This window comes from Mobula birostris, chromosome 10, assembly GCF_030028105.1.
Source record: "Mobula birostris isolate sMobBir1 chromosome 10, sMobBir1.hap1, whole genome shotgun sequence".
NCBI classification, from domain to species: Eukaryota; Metazoa; Chordata; class Chondrichthyes; order Myliobatiformes; family Myliobatidae; genus Mobula; species Mobula birostris.
This window is the reverse complement of record NC_092379.1, coordinates 98,112,372-98,129,469: the sequence shown is the minus strand read 5'-3', so window position 1 is coordinate 98,129,469 and position 17,098 is coordinate 98,112,372.

The window sequence follows — 17,098 nt, the reverse complement described above, 5'->3', positions numbered from 1 at the left end:
GTGATTGTAGGGATGACTTACAGTGGACTGAAAAGCTTGAGCATGTAGATATTAAGAAACTGGATGTGCTGGAGTTTTTGAAAACCATCAAGTTGGATAAGTCACCCGGACCAGATGAGATGTACCTCAGTCTACTGTGAGAGGCGAGGGAGGAGATTGCTGAGCCTCTGGCGATGATCTTTGCATCATCAATTGGGACGGGAGAGGTTCCAGAGGATTAGAGGGTTGCAGATGTTCCATTATTCAAGAAAGGGAGTAGAGATAACCCAGGAAATTATAGACCAGTGAGTCTTACTTCAGTGGTGGGCAAGTTGTTGGAGAAGATCCTGAAAGGCAGGATATATGAGCATTTGGAGAGACATAGTCTGATTAGGGACAGTCAGAATGGCTTTGTGGAAGGCGGGTCGTGCCTGACGAGCCTGATTGATTTTTTTGAGGATGTGACTAAACCCATTGATGAAGGTAGAGCCGTAGATGTAGTGTATATGGATTCAGCAAGGCATTTGATAAGGTACCCCATGCAAGGCTTATTGAGAATGTAAGGAGGCATAGGATCCAAAGGAACATTGCTTTGTGGATCCAGACCTGGCTTACCCACAGAAGGAAAAGAATGGTTGTAGGTATGTCATATTCTGCATAGATGTTGGTCACTAGTGGTGTGTTTCAGGGATCTGTTCTGGGATCCCTCTCTTCGTGATTTTTATTAATGATCTGGATGAAGAAGTGGAGGGATGGGTTAGTAAATCTGCTGATGGCACAAAGGTTGGGGGTGTTGTGCATAGTGTAGAGGGCTGTCAGAGATTATAGCGGGACATTGATTGAATGCAAAACTGGGCTAAGAAGTTGCAGATGGAGTTCAACCCAGATAAGTGTGAGGTGGCTCATTTTGGTAGGTCAAATATGATGGTAGAAAATAGTATTAATGGTAAGAATCTTGGCAGTGTGAAGGATCAGAGGGATCTTGGGGTCCGAGTCCATAGGACACTCAAATCTGCTGTGCGCGTTGACTCTGTGGTTAAGAAATCATCATCAATCATCGATCTTATGATTGAGTTTAGGAGATGAGAGGTAATGTTGCAGCTATATGGGACCCTGGAAGGGAGGGAAGCAATTGTTATGCATTTGATGGAGTAGTGCCCATCAGCGGGTACTGGCAGATGATTGGACGGTGGCAAATGTTACTCCATTGTTCAAGAAAGAGATTGGGGATAACCCTGGGAACTACAGATCAATGAGTTTTACTTTAGTGATGGGCAAATTATTAGAGAAGATTCTTAGAAACAGGAGCAACTGGAGAACCATAATCTGATTAGGGATAGTCAGCACGGCTTTATGAGGAGCAGGTCATATCTCACGAGCCTGATTAAGTTATTTAAGGATGTGATAAAGCACATTGGTGAAGGAAGAGGAGTGGATGTAGTATATATGGATTTTAGTAAAGTGCTTGTTAAGGTTCCCCATAGTAGGCTCATTCAAAAAGTCAGGAAGCATGGGATCCAGGGAAACTTGGCTGTGTCGATACACGATTGGCTTGCCCATAGAAAGCAGAGGGTGATATTAGATGGACCATTTTCTATCTGGAAGTCGGTGACCAGTGGTGTTCTGCCACGATCTGTTCTGGGACCTCTGCTCTTTGTGCTTTTTATAAGTGACATATGAGGAAGTGGGTTAGTAAGTTTGCAGATAACATGAAGGTTGGTGGAGTTATGGATAGTGTGGAGGGTTGTTGTAGATTGCAGTGGGATACTGACAGGATGCAGAGCTGTGCAGGAAAATGGCAGATGAAATTTATTCCAGAAAAGTGTAAAGTGATTCATTTTGGCTGCTCAAATATGAAGACAGAGATTAGGGTTAATGGCAGGATTGTTAGCTGTGGGAAAGAACAGAGGATCCACATACATAGATCCATCAAAGTTACAGCACGAGTTGATAGGGTGGTAAAGAAGGTGTATTGAGCTTCATTAGGATTGAGTTCAATAGATGCAAGGTGATATTGCAGCTCTATAAAACTCTGGTTAGATCACACTTGGAATATTGTGTTCAGATCTGGTCACCAGGAGGGTATGGAAGCTTTAGAGAGAGTGCAGAGGAGATTTATCAGGATGCTGCCTGGACTTGAGGGGATGTCTTATAAAGATAGGTTGAAGGAGCTAAGGCTTTTCTCTTTGGAGTGAAGAAGGATGAGAGATGATTTGACAGAGGTATACACAATAAGAGGCATAGATTGAACGGATAGCCAGAGGTTTTTTCCCAGGTTGGAAATGACTAATACAAAGGAACATAATTTTGATATGATTGGAGGAAAGTATAGGGGGTATGTCAGAGAAAAGTTCTTTACACAGAGAATGGTGGGTGCGTGGAAAGCCCTGCCAGGGGTAGTGCTAGAGTCAGATACATTAAGAGCATTTACGAAACTCAGAGGATAGAAAACTGGAGAGCTATACAGGAAAGAAGGGTTAGATTGATCGTAGAGCAGGTTAATAAGTCGGCTGAAGGGACTGTACTGTGATGTTCTGTGTTATAACTATAAGGCCAGGTTACATAACCTTCTTCTATAATTTTGTCTTGCATTCCTTTGAGTTTAAAAGACTGAAGGTTTACCTTAATGCTGTATTAAAATTGTAGAAGGATTCAAGAGGGTACCTACAGAGAAGCTACCACTTCTTATGTACGAACCCAAAATAAGAGAATTCTATCATAAAATTAAGAAGAATTGGGCCACTTGGGCTGTATCAGATATTTTAGTTGGGTGGACATTTCAAACAACATGAAAAATCAGTGAATTAGGCTTGAGATACAGATCAGCCATTCATTATCTGATTATATGGGATAACAGACACAAGCAACCTGCTCATATTCCTAGAAAGCTTGCTTTTATTAAAAAAGATTGACGTCTTTCACTACCATATTGAAAAAACTTCTGAAGTAAATTTCTTTTGCTACTGTAAAGATGTATACACCTAGATCGTAGATTTAAGGCATGGAATGTGACTAGATCTCACCATTTTTGGAAGTCGGTGTGCTACTTACTGAAACAATTCCAGATAAATGGGGGAAAATATGGAAGAGCGAAAAGGAGTAACACTGGAATTCCAGTATAGCACTAACTTCAGGCCCGGTGCACTACAGAAACAATATCACACACAGTATCACTTATTCTGAAGATGTAAACCACCCTCTTCAGAACCAAATTTTTGCCAGGACTCTGGAGGTAGTAGGTCCAATAGAGACAGAGAGTCTGACTAGTGATCAGATAAACTGTCAGGGATTGGGGAATCAGTGAGTAAGATAGAGTATCAATGAATAATACTACCTTAAGACACAGGAGCAGAAGTAGGCCATTCAGCCCATCGAGTTCTCTCTGCCATTCCATCATGGCTGATCCTGGATCCCACTCAAGTCCATACACCTGCCTTCTTGCCATATCGTTTGATGTCCTGACTGTTCAGGAAATGATCAACTTCTGCCTTAAATATACGCATGGACTTGGCCTCCACTGCAGTCTGTGGCAGATCATTCCAAAGATTTACTACTCTCTGGCTTAAACAATTCCTCTTTACTTCTGTTCTAAAGGGTTGCTCCTTAATTTTGAGGCTGTGCCCTCTAGTTCTGGATACTCCCACCACAGGAAACATCCTCTCCACATCCACCCTATCTAGTCCTTTCAACATTCCATAGGTTTCAATGAGATCTCCCGCCCTGCATTGTTCTAAATTCCAGTGAGTACAGGCTCAAAGCTGCCAAACGCTCCTCGTATGTTAACCCCTTCATTCCCAGAATCATCCTCGTGAACCTCCCCTGGACTCTCTCCAATGACAGCACATCCTTTCTGAGATATGGTGACCAAAACTGTTGACAAGACCCCAAGTGTGACCTGACTAGTGTCTTATAAAGCTTCAGCATTATCTCCTTGCTTTTATATTCTGTTCCCCTTGAAATAAATGCCAACATTGCATTTGCCTTCTTTACCACAGACTCAACCGGTAAATTAACCTTCTGGGAGTCTTGGACGAGGACTCCTAAGTCCCTCTGCACCTCTGATGTTTGAACTTTCTCCCCATTTAGATAATAGTCTACACTTTTGTTCCTCTTACCAAAATGTATTATCATACATTTCCCAACACCGTATTCCATCTGTCACTTTTTTGCCCATTCTTCCAATTTGTCTAAGTTCTGCTGCAATCACATTGCTTCCTCAGCACTACCTACCCCTCCACCTATCTTCGTATCAGCTGCAAAATTTGCCACAAAGCCATCAATTCCATTACCCAAATCATTGACCAACAATGTGATAAGTAGCGGTCCCAATACTAACCTCTGAGGAACACCACTAGTCACTGGCAGCCAACCAAAAAAGGCCCCCTTTATTCCCACTCACTGCCTCCTGTCTGTCAGCCATTCCTCTATCCATGCCAGTATCTTTCCTGTAATGCCATAAGATTTTATCTTGTTAAGCAGCCTCATGTATGGCACCTTATCAAACGCCTTCTGAAAATCCAAGTAAGTGATATCCACTGCCTCTCCATGTCCACCCTGCTTGTTACTTCATTGAACAATTCCAACAGATTTGTCAGGCAAGATTTCCATTTACAGAAAATATGCTGACTTTGACTTCTTCTTGATGTAATACTGGTGCTATTGTGGGATTTAAAAACTAGATTATTTACAATTGGTGGAATAGTTCGAATTCAGGTCATAGGGTGGAGTGGAGAAATATTGTGGATATCATCTCTTTCATCAAGGTCATAGGGGGTCATGGATGTCAACCAATTTAGGATTAGAGACCAAATCCTACAGAAGGTCAAGGGTTCAGGCCAGAGGTTATTATCAGTAACCAGTTGAAGGGTCAGTGGGGAGACGGGCAGATAAGAATTAGTATGTGTTGGGAGGGGAGGTTTAAAAGGATAACATGCAATATAGGACTTACTTTTGTGAGAACTCAGTCCAGCACCTCTTTATGAAGCTCTCCTTGTCCCAGAAATATTCACTGATGGCCACTCCTGATAAAGCTTGGTCTACATTCTCCATATTGATGAGACTTAATGCTATGTCTGGTGCATTGCTCAGATTTCTGGACTGACTTGACTGTTGTTATTATGTTTCATTCTATGTTCAGTCACTTGGCACTGAAATAATCTCTAGATACATGTGAGTGAAAAATAGAAAAATGCATTAAATAGAAAAAGGAAGATGACTATTTGGCTGCTGCGTGAACTTTGGAGAAATCTGCATCACAAATTGCAGATGTTATTTGTTTTTGATATTTTAAAAAGAAACTCCATTTTTAGGAACAATTGCTGGCATGTGAATGGAATGTAACAGTGAATAGAATGTAAGTAATTAAAGCTTTGATGAGGTTTCAGTGTTTCAAACCTACTGAGAGTTTTGGCAGTGATGAAAGAAGGAATTCGGACACAATACAGTCAGTTTTGTCTGCTTAACAGAAAAATAATAATTAACCCTGAACCTGTATATAATTGTTCAGGCCTTGAAATTCTACTCAATATCATTGTGGACTTCTATTTACCTCATGAGCAATGACTTCTTATTCTAAGAAGTAGTGGGTCCTTCGTGCTTGTGATGTACACATGCAGACAGACCAGTGGGCACGCTCAGTGACATTAAATGATGTGCAATACAACTTTGCACATCATGTAATTCTTTTATTTTCATATGAGGGCAACGAAAAGGCACGGAACTTGCACACTAAAGAGAAACTTCACCGGAATGTTGAAACTTCCTTTAGTGTTAGTTAAAGAGGGTTGATCTTACTTTGACCATTTTCATCAAGTCAGAGTTCTACACACCTTTCAAGTTGGTTTGCCTTTTAGTGCTTTCCCTATTGTTCAATAATTCAATAAGTTTGATTTAATGTCAGAGAAATGTATACAATATGCATCCTGAAATTTTTTTCTACACAAACATCCATGAAAACAGAGGGGTGCCCCAAAGAATGAATGGCAGTTAAATGTTAGAACCCCAAAGCCCCCCCAGCTTCCCCCCGCATAAGCAGCAGCAAAGTAACGACCCCTCACCCCCACCAGCAAAAAAGCATCTGCACCCTCCACTGAGCACTCAAGCGTGCAGCAAAGCATCAATAAAGACACAGACTTACAGTACCCCAAAGACTACTCATTCACTCGGTAATTCGATATACCACAGTCTCACTCTCTCTCTCCCTAATAAGGGAAAAAGAGTTGTCCCCATTTCACAGTGAGAGGGGAGTCAGAACAAAACAACTTGCCGAGTTACGATGTTAAAAGTCTGTTGTGTCACTTTTTCTGAGCTCTGTGCCCAAAGAACTTGGGTCTCTGGGCACACAGCCAGCAGCCAGCTCATTGCTTACTATCTTCCATCTCCCACAACACACTAGTTTTCTGCGGCGGCACCAACCTCGAATCTTTCCACCTCCAGACCCTGGAAAATCCGGCACCCTAAAAGTGCATCCTTGACTTATCGAAAAACAGCCAGTCATGAGGCCTTGAGAGTGGATCCCATTTCCGCAAAGAATCGAAGTTTTCTCCCATCAATACATTAATGCATTCTCTTACTGTCAATGACCTGCTTCATCCATTGACCAACTTCACAGGTACTATGCAATTAGACCAAGTCGTTCCATGTTTCTCTTCAATTACCTTTTTCTCCAATTAAGTAGTGTTTTTTTTGAACATTGCATTGGTATCTACTACAGTTATAGCACATACAAAATTCATTTGTAATGCAGAGACTAATTAACCATCTATTTAAATAGATAAAAGTTGGACACCATCAGCTTCAGGAACAGTTATTACTCCTCAACCATCAGGTTCTTGAACCAGAAGGAATAACTTCAGTCAACTTCACTCACCCCAACATTGAACTGCTCCCACAACCTATGGACTCACTTTCAAGGACTCTTCATCTCATGTTCTTGATATTTATTCCTCATTTAATTATGATTAATTTGTTTTTTTTTATTATTCTTTTTGTATTTGCACAGTTTGTTATCTTTTGCACACCGGATGTTTGTCCATCTTGTTATGTGAGAGTTTTCATTGATTCTTTTGTGTATCTTTATATTTACAGTGAATGCCTGCAAGAAAATAAATGACAGAGACGTATATGGTGACATATGTACTTTGATAATAAACTCACTTTGAACTTTGAACATTAAGAATGTGTGATTTTCTTTGCCCATCCTTCCAGTATATAGTTCACCTGAAACCAGCATGCTAAAGAACAAAGCTGCCCAAGTGTTTCTGCACAGAAACTAAAGGGATTTAACTTGCATTTGAAAATAGAATTACCAATGAACAATTATTGTATTTGTAAATATTAGTTCTGTGATCTGAGATTTGCAGGGGGAGCATTTCCAAAATTGGACTGTTATTTCTGATTCGTATTGATACAGCTACTTAGCACCAATGCTTTTTATTTGCACATTTACTTATCAGCTGTCGATCAGTGATTAACATCAAACATGAAAACTAACTCAATGTCAATACATTAACTGCACTGGAGGAGTAGCATGGTTCTGCCAGACAGCAGAGCAAATGTTATTAAAAGCTATATTCTAGGAATTGAATCCCTTTTCCCGCTTGCACATATTTTAATATTTAATCACATATAAGAGTGGTATTGCACCAGATCATAATCATTTGAAAATCACAAGCATGAAGGACCAATAATTCCATGCACAATTCGCTGTGGCATTGAAATTCTTCCAGTGTCTCAGTGTTTTTGTGGACTTTAATTCATCATTGCCAGCTTCAGTCATGCACTTAATGGCATCAAAGCCCACGCCACATATGTTTGCTTCAATGTCAGCAGAAGTTAATGTCTTGAAGGTTACCTAAAATGTTTTTGTTCACTGATTGCAAAAGCTAGGAGCACACGTACAGAGATCAGGAAGACCACAGGGATGGTACTGTGGTCCACACATAGCATCCATCAGCCTCGGTTTCCAAATGTCACCAGCAAGTCTGTGGTGGTCCATTCACTGAGCAGCGCCTCTTTGTGCAGGTCAATCCTGAGTAACACACAGCAAACCAGGCTCCCACATCATCCCAAAGCTGACAGCAATTTGCAGGATAGGAATTGATCAGGGCAGTCAATTACATGATGGATGGCCAGATACAAAGGAGATCACTGCACACCTAGACCCTTCCCTTGTGTCTTCCATTACCTCTGTGGCAGTCTTTTCTGCAGCTGTTGAGTGAATGTCATGAGGAGAGTTCTTAAAGGCCCGACAGCTGGCATGGCAATGACAGGGAAGCTGTTTGCCCTGAGGGATCTTAAAATTGAAACCATGCAGGTCCTGCGTCAGTGTGTGATTCTCTGCAAACCATCAAAGTAGAGCTTTTGGTGAATCTTTATCTAATTTTGCATCTTTTTCAGGGAATTTACAAACAACGTAGTGACGGGATCAGATCAGCATTTTAGGCGCAACTTTCTGGAAAACCAAAGTACATCCGAGGTTGCATTGGATTGTGATCCACAGCTTGAATTGCAAGAGGGGGAGGCATGATGAGTGATGCTTTGCCGTGTGCCTGCCTGGGGGCTCCTCCTTGTGACTGTAATGCAAGTCAGATCCCTCATTGCCTGCGTCGCTCACTCTGCAGAAAAGGTCCGGCCATCCCGTAAAAAGAGAAGTAGAGAAAAATATTTACGTTTCATCATGTCATCGTGTCCTTGAAACACTTTAGAGTGTGACTTGCCTTTAGATTTTAGCCCAGTAGCTGTTAATCCTCCACCAGATGTGAAGAGAACAAATTTCAGGTTGTATACTGTATACATTACACTGTATACCTTGAAACCATTGAAACGAGCTCTACACTCCAAACCACTGGCCAGTGGATGAGCAGTCACACAAAAGGAGAGAGAATTGCTAGTCCACAGAACTCGACTAGTCAAGAAATATGATTTGATCCAACAAGCCAGCTCATTCTTCAGCTAGTGTATCTTCTTTATTATCTAGCACCATTCTCTCTTTGTTAACCATCTATTCTTCTGTTAAGTACCTTGTCTGAGTCTGCATCTACAACCTACTGGCTTGATTAATTCCAGTTTACAAATCTTTATGTAAAGAACTGCTGTTCTGGATTTAATTGACTTTGATCTAATTTTAATATAACATGAAATTGCTATTAATCATTTATTTTGGAGAAATAATTCCTTTCTACTTTCTCCATTCTCTTAATCATTTTAATCAGATAATCGCCGAGTTTCAGAGAATATCATACAAATTTACCCAGTGCTTTATCCCCAATAAAACCCCTTATTCAAGAAATCATCTTGGTTGGTGGCTTATGTTAGAAAATGGGTTTCATTTGACATCTGCTGGTGTTTTATGGCACAGTGACACAAGTTCAAACCTATCCTCTCTTGCAAGGAAAATAAACAATGTGTTCTCTATTGCCTCAGGGTGCCACCATGTGCTTTACAGCTAATGAACTTATTTTGAATGAAAGTTGCTGTTGCAATGCTGGATTTTTTTCCAAAATAATGAAAAATATATACACAGGAAAAAACATTGCAAAAAAAACCTAAACACCAGGAAATCTGCAGATGCTGAAATTTCAAGCAACACACATAAAAGTTGCTGGTGAACGCAGCAGGCCAAGCAGCATCTCTAGGGAGAGGTACTGTTGACGTTTCGGGCCGAGACCCTTCGTCAGGACTAACTGAAAGAAGAGCTATTAAGAGATTTGAAAGTGGGAGGGGGAGGGGGAGATCCAAAATGATAGGAGAAGACAGGAGGGGGAGGAATGGAGCCAAGAGCTGGACAGGTGATTGGCAAAGGGAATATGAGAGGATCATGGGACAGGAGGCCCAGGGAGAAGGAAAAGGGGGAGGGTGGGGAAAACCAGAGGATGGGCAAGGGGTATAGTGAGGGGACAGAGGGAGAAAAAGAATGTGTGTAGAAAAATAAATAACGGACAGGGTACGAGAGGGATCGGGTATCTTCCGCCACCTCCAACGGGGTCCCACCACTAAGCACATCTTTCCCTCCCCCCCACCCCCCGCTTTCCGCAGGGTTCACTCTCTACACGACTACCTTGTCCATTCGTCCCCCCCATCCCTCCCCACCGATCTCCCTCCTGGCACTTATCCTTGTAAGCAGAACAAGTGCTACACATGCCCTTACACTTCCTCCCTCACTACCATTCAGGGCCCCAGACAGTCCTTCCAGGTGAGGCGACACTTTACCTGTGAGTCGGCTGGGGTGATATACTGCGTCCGGTGCTCCCAATGTGGCCTTCTATATATTGGCGAGACCCGACACAGACTGGGAGACCGCTTTGCTGAACACCTACGCTCTGTCCACCAGAGAAAGCAGGATCTCCCAGTGGCCACACATTTTAATTCCACGTCCCATTACCATTCTGATATGTCTATCCACGGCCTTCCCTACTGTAAAGATGAAGCCACACTCAGGTTGGAGGAACAACACCTTATATTCCGTCTGGGTAGCCTCCAACCTGATGGCATGAATATTGACTTCTCAATCTTCCGCTAATGCCCCACCTCCCCCTCGTATCCCATCCGTTATTTATTTATATACACACGTTCTTTTTCTCTCTCTCTTTTTTCTCCCTCTGTCCCCCTCACTATACCCCTTGCCCATCCTCTGGGTTTTCCCCCCTCCCCCTTGTCTTTCTCCCTGGGCCTCCTGTCCCATGATCCTCTCATATCCCCTTTTGCCAATCAACTGTCCAGCTCGTGGCTCCATCCCTCCCCCTCCTGTCTTCTCCTATCATTTTGGATCTCCCCCTCCCCCTCCCACTTTCAAATCTCTTAATAGCTCTTCTTTCAGTTAGTCCTGATGAAGGGCCTCGGCCCAAAACGTCGACTGTACCTCTTCCTAGAGATGCTGCCTGGCCTGCTGCATTCACCAGCAACTTTGATGTGTGTTGCTTGCAAAAAAACACCTTTCGTGATTACTACACTGAGTAAGACCATAAGACCGTAAGACATAGGAGCAGAATTAGGCCATTTGACCCATCAAGTCTGCTCTGCCATTCAACCATGGCTGATCCTTTTTTTTTATCTCCCAGTTCCTGGCTTTCTCCCCATAACCTTTGATGACATGTCCAATCAAGAACCTATCAATCTCTGCCTTAAATACACCCAACAACCTGGCCTCCACAGCTGCATGTGGCAACAAATTCCACAAATGCACCATCCTTTGGCTAAAGAAATTTCTCCGCATCTCTACTTTGAAAGGGTGCCCCTCTATCCTGAGGCTGTGCCCTCTTGTCCTAGACTCTCTGACTATGGGAAACATCCTTTTCACATCTATTTTGTCTAGGCCTTTCAACATTCAAAATGTTTCAATGAAATCCCCCTTCATCCTTCTGAATTCCAGCAAGTACAGACCCAGAGCCACCAAACGTTCCTCGTATGATAACCCTTTCATTTCTGGAATCATCCTTGTAAACCTCCTCTATACCGTCTCCAATGAGAGCAAGTCTTTTCTAAGAAGAGGGGCCCAAAACCGTTCACAATGCTCAAGGTGAGGCCTCACCAGTTCCTTATAAAGCCTCAGCATCACATCCCTGCTCTTGTATTCTAGACCTCTTGAAATGAATGCTATCATTGCATTTGCCTTCCTCACCACTGACTCAACCTGCAAGTTAACCTTCAGGGTGCCCTGCATGAGGAGTCCCAAGTCCCCCTGCATCTCAGATTCCTGGGTTTTCTCTCTGTTTAGAAAATATTCTCCATATTTATTTCTTCTTCCAAAGTGCATGACTATCCATTTTCCAACATTGTATTTCATTTGCTACTTTCTTGCCCATTCTCCTAATCTGTCTAAGTCCTTCTGCATCCTACTTGTTTCCTCAACACTACCTGCCCCTCTACCAATCTTCGTAGCATCTGCAAATTTGCAACAAAGCTATCTATTCCATCATCTAAGTCGTTGATATGCGGCATAAAAAGAAGTGGTCTCAACACCAACCCAGCAGAACACCACTAGTCACTGGCAGCCAACCAGAAAAGGATCCATTTATTCCCATTCACTGCCCCCTACCAATCAGACAATGCTCTAACCATGTTAGTAACTTTCCTGTAATACCATGGACTCTTAACTTGGTAAGCAGCTTCATGTGTGGCATCTCATCAAAGGCTTTCTGAAAGTCCAAATATATAACATCCACTGCATCCCCTTAATCTATCCTGCTTGGAATCTCCTCAAAGAATTCGAACAGGTTCGTCAGACAGGATTTTCCCCGAAGGAAACTATGCTGACTTTGCACTGTCTTGTCCGTGTGTCACCAAAGTACTCCGTCATCTCATCCTGAACAATTGACTCTAACATCTTCCCAGCCACTGGGTCGGGCTAACTGGTCTATAATTTGCTTTCTGCTGCCTTCCTCCTTTCTTAAAGAGTGGAGTAACATTTGCAATTTTCCAGACCTCTGGCACCATGCCAGAGTCCAATGATTTTTGAAAGATCATTTCCAATGTCACCACAATCTCTAGCACTACGTCTTTCAGAACCCTAGGCTGCTGTTCCTCTGGTCCTGGTGACTTATGTACCCTTTATGTCTTTCAGCTTTTTGAGCACTTCTCTCTTGTAGCAGTAACTGCACCCACTTCTTTTTCTTCATGCACTACAACATCAGACATACTGCTAGTGTCTTCCACAGTGAAGACTGATGCAAAATACTCAGTTAGTTCATCATTGTCCCCCATTATTATTTCTCCTGCCTCATTTTCTAGCGGTCCTATATCCACTCTCATTTCTCGTTTAGTTTTAACTTGAAAAAGCTTTTATTATCCACTTTAATATTGTTTGCTACTTTGCTTTCATATTTTGTCTTTTCCCTTCTAATGATTCTTTTAGTTTCTCTCTGTAGATTTTTAAAAACTTCCCAATCCTCTATCTTCCCACTAATTTTTGCTTTGTTGTATGCCCTTTCTTTTGCTTTTACAATGGCTTTGACGCCCCCTTGTCAGCCATGGTTGTACTATTTTACCATTTGAGGATTTCTTCATTTTTGGAAAACACATGTCCTGCAGCTTTCTCATTCTTCTCAGAAACACATGCCATTGCTGCTCTGCTGACATCCCTGCCAGCAGCTCCTTCCAACTTACTTTGGCCAACTCCTCTCTCATACCACTGTAATTTCCCTTACACCACTGAAATACTGCTATATCAGACTTTACTTTCTCCATATCAAATTTCAAGTTGAACACAATCATATTGTGATCACTGGTTCCTAAGGATTCTTTTACCTTAAGTTCCTTAATCACCTCCAGTATATAAAATAACACCCAATCCAGTATACCTGATCCCTTAGTAGACTCAATGACAAACTGCACTAAAAAAAATCTCTTAGGCATTCAACAAACTCACTCTCTTGAGATCCATTACCAACCTGATTTTCCCAATCAACCTGCATGTTAAAATCTCCCATGACTGCCATAACATTGCCCTTTTGACTCGCCTTTTCTATTTCCTGTTATAACTTGTGGTCCACCTCCCAGCCACTGTTGGGAGGCCTGTATATAACTGCCATCAATGTCCTTTTACCCTTGCAGTTTCTTAACCCAACCCACAAGGATTCAACACCTTCTGATCCTATGTTACATCTTCCTACTGATTTGATGCCATTCTTTACCAGTAGAGCCACACCACCCCCTCTACCTACCTTCCCATCCCTCTGATATAACGTGAAACCTTGGACATTCAGCTCCCAACTCCCAACAGAGTGGTATAAGCTTAAAACAAATACAAACAAATAGAGGTGAGTGGCTACCTCTTCCTCACTACAGCTGTCCTGAGGGCAGTGTACATCAGGGTTGATAATTCGTCTGTACAGAAAAGCTCAGACTATGAAGGCCCCTCTCACCGCCAGCCAAGGAAGGTCTTGGTATTTGTTGATCAGGTCTGGTGATGACGCAGTCTGCTAAACACATTTTGAAGAGTATGTCCATCATGCATGTGTGGAACATCCTGTCGAAGGCCTTCTCCTGGCCCAAGCTGAACAGGCAGACATCCACTCTCTATCCCGCAGATAGGCAACGATATCCCTGGGTAACACACGGCTGTAAGAGATTTGCATGCCAAGTACAGCACAGATTTGGTCTGGATGGGCCACTTCATCCAGAGCAGATGTGACCCAGTTGGTAAGGACATTGGACAGGACCTTATAGTCTGATTACAACAGTGAAATGGGTCTCCGATTCCTGATGTCCTCCCCTTCCTCCTGCTGCTCATTGATAAGGGCAATGATCCCCTTTCCCATGGAGTTGCCATCAGAAGCATAGCTTTATACACGTCCAGCAGGTCCGAGCCCATCAAGTTCCACAGAGACAAGTACAACTCTGCTGGTAAGCCATCACTTCTGTCTTGGTCCGGTCCATGAAGTTCGCCTTCCGGTTCAAGGTCCAGTCCGTCGATCTTTATCCTGGGTTTTACTGTTTCTCCCCAGTTCCGGTGGGCACCTTGATTGAGGCGCCAGATTCTCGTTTCGAGCTGGCTACATAAATAGCTTCGGGATTCAGCTTCTTTTGCTGAACTGTTCCCTTCCGAATCCCCGTCAGAAACCTTATCATTCCTCGTCTCAGTCCCCCTCAGTACCCACACCCAGAGGCTCGATTACAGAACTCTTTCCAGGAGGTTCAGCATTAGAAACCCGCCGGAGTGAGACTGGAGCCTTGTCGTGCCAAGATAAGGAAAATTCTATCGCTGAGTTTGGAACTGTCTCTTTGTGTCCTCGTGTTTAGTGTTCCGTGTCTAAGAAGAGTCCCGGCCCTATGTCCTGTACCCAAGGAGGTGGTCCTGGCTCTGTGTTCCGTGTTCCAGTCCAAGTTCCAGGCTTCATGTTCTAGTCCAGCCCCAGTCAAGGCTTCGTGTCCCAGCCCAGTCCAAGTCAAGGCTTCATGGTCCAGTCCAGCCCAGGAGTTCCCTCGTCCAGTCAGGAGCCTCCTCGTCCTGTGCTGGGGTTCCACATCAAGTCTAAGAGCCTCGTCCAGTCCTAGCCAAGTCCAAGAGCTTTGTCCCGAGTCCTAGCCTGACCCAGGTTCTGAATCCGAGTCAAGATCCAGGTTCTGAATCCGAGTCAAAACCCAGGTTCTGAGTCCCAGTCAAAAGCCAGGTTCCAAGTCCCTGTCCAGTCTCTGGTTTGGAGTCCTAATCCAGGCTGCTAGTTCCAAGTTCCTCGTCCAGGTCCTGCATACCTAGTCCAAGTCCTAGCCCAGGCCCTGTGTCCCTGTCTATTCCAGGACCTGTGTCTGTGTCCAATTTTCGTTTCTTCCCGACTTCCCTTGTATTCTTGATAATCTTAATCCAGTTCCTATTACTTCAGTGTCTGTGTCTTGCATTTGGGTCCGCTACTAATGCCCCCTTGTAACAGTTTCTGGGAGTTTTATTTGAGCCGAGGAAAGGGAGGCAGCCAGTCAATTCCTCCAGAGTCCGTAATAGATCCAGGTGTTCCCTTTTACTATCATCCAGCACCTCCATGATAGAGGAACGGAAATTTCAGGAGGCTGTGCTGTCTACAAAATGACATAAAATGACCGGGAGCAGTCTTTGAGGTACTGCAAATATGTGTCTTTATTGATGCTTTGCTGCATGCTTGAGTGCTGGATGGAAGGTGCAGATGCTATATTTGCTGGCAGGAGTGGGGGCTTTGGGGTTCTAACATTTAACTGTCGTTCACTTGTTGGGGCACTCTTCTGTTTTCATTGAAGCTTGCATAGAAAAAGAATTTCAGGATTTTGAAATGACATTTCAGAGAATGTCATTTTTCTGACATTAAGTGTACCTATTGAAACTATTGAAACCTAAAAAGATCCTCAGATCTTCAGTGTGAACATCTGAGAGGATGTTACTGAGCACTCCTCCTCTTTAAGACTATGGATCACAGAGCTGCCCCTGAGCGTCTTTCAGAAGAAGAAACATGAGATGTGTCATCCTGCTTCATTAAGTGGACCCTGAATATGAAGATGATCCTGGAGGTTACAGAGGCAAAGAGTGCAGCTTTGTCACTCTTCACCTATCGGAGCTGCTCCCCACAGAGGGAGAAGTTGCTACAAGTCTGTCTGGCACAATTCTCTTTGATTTTGTTTTATTTTCCACACCTTTGAGGATGAAAAACCTCGATGTTCTGCTTGGTTGCTTCCCATCAGTGAATTGAAGAGACTGTGGGAAGCAACCGAGGACAACATCAAGGAGTCTGTGGACCCCAGGCTGGAAATCCCCGGTCTATGTGGTCAATGGGGAATGATAGTCGTGCATTTGATCTAGGGATTCTGCTGCTGGGAGCTAACTTCTCTATCATCGAAGACAATGCAAAGTACCTTGCAATCCACTCTGATTAATTAATGAGTATGCCTCGCCCATGCTGAATGAGTAGCCAGTTGTCCACCCGTGTAATCCCTCTTTAGTTCCTCAATGTCCTCTGTGGTCAGCAGCTTGATATTCAACTTCCATGTCTCCCTGTCTGCCCTCAGGCCCTCCTGCAGGTCTCAGGAAACTCAAAGGAGGCAGTAGTCAGAAAAGACCGCTGGCATGACATCAGTGGATCTGACCATGACGGTCTTCCACATAAGGAGTAAGTGTATCTGGGACAGTACTGAGCTGTCCATTGTGGTCCAAGTATGTTGCAGCTGTGCTCCGCCTGCAGGGTGCTGAAGGCATTGGACAGCTTTGCAGCTTTAATTGTCTGGGAAGTCTGGAACTACTGACCATCTTCTGTCGACACTGCTGGGTTCTCCAACTGCATTAGTGATGCAGTTGAAGGGTCCAGCTGGAATGACTGGTAGGGATGTCGCCAGCAGTTGAGCAAGCTGCTAGTGGGCTGCTAGACACTCATTCAGCATGGGTGAGGCGTACTCATTGATTAATCAGAGTGGATTGCCAAGGCACTTTACATTGTCTTCGATGATAGAGAAGTTAGCTCCCAGCAGCAGAATCCCTAGATCAAATGCACGACTGTCATTCCTCATCGACCACATAGATCAGGGGTTTCCAACCTGGGGTCCACAGACTCCTCGATTAATGGTAGGGGTCCATGACATAAAGCAGCTGGAAACCCATGACATTGGGACAATCCCTGGGACCACCATCACAATCACTTTTGATAGTTGTGGAGCCATGGCAACCTGT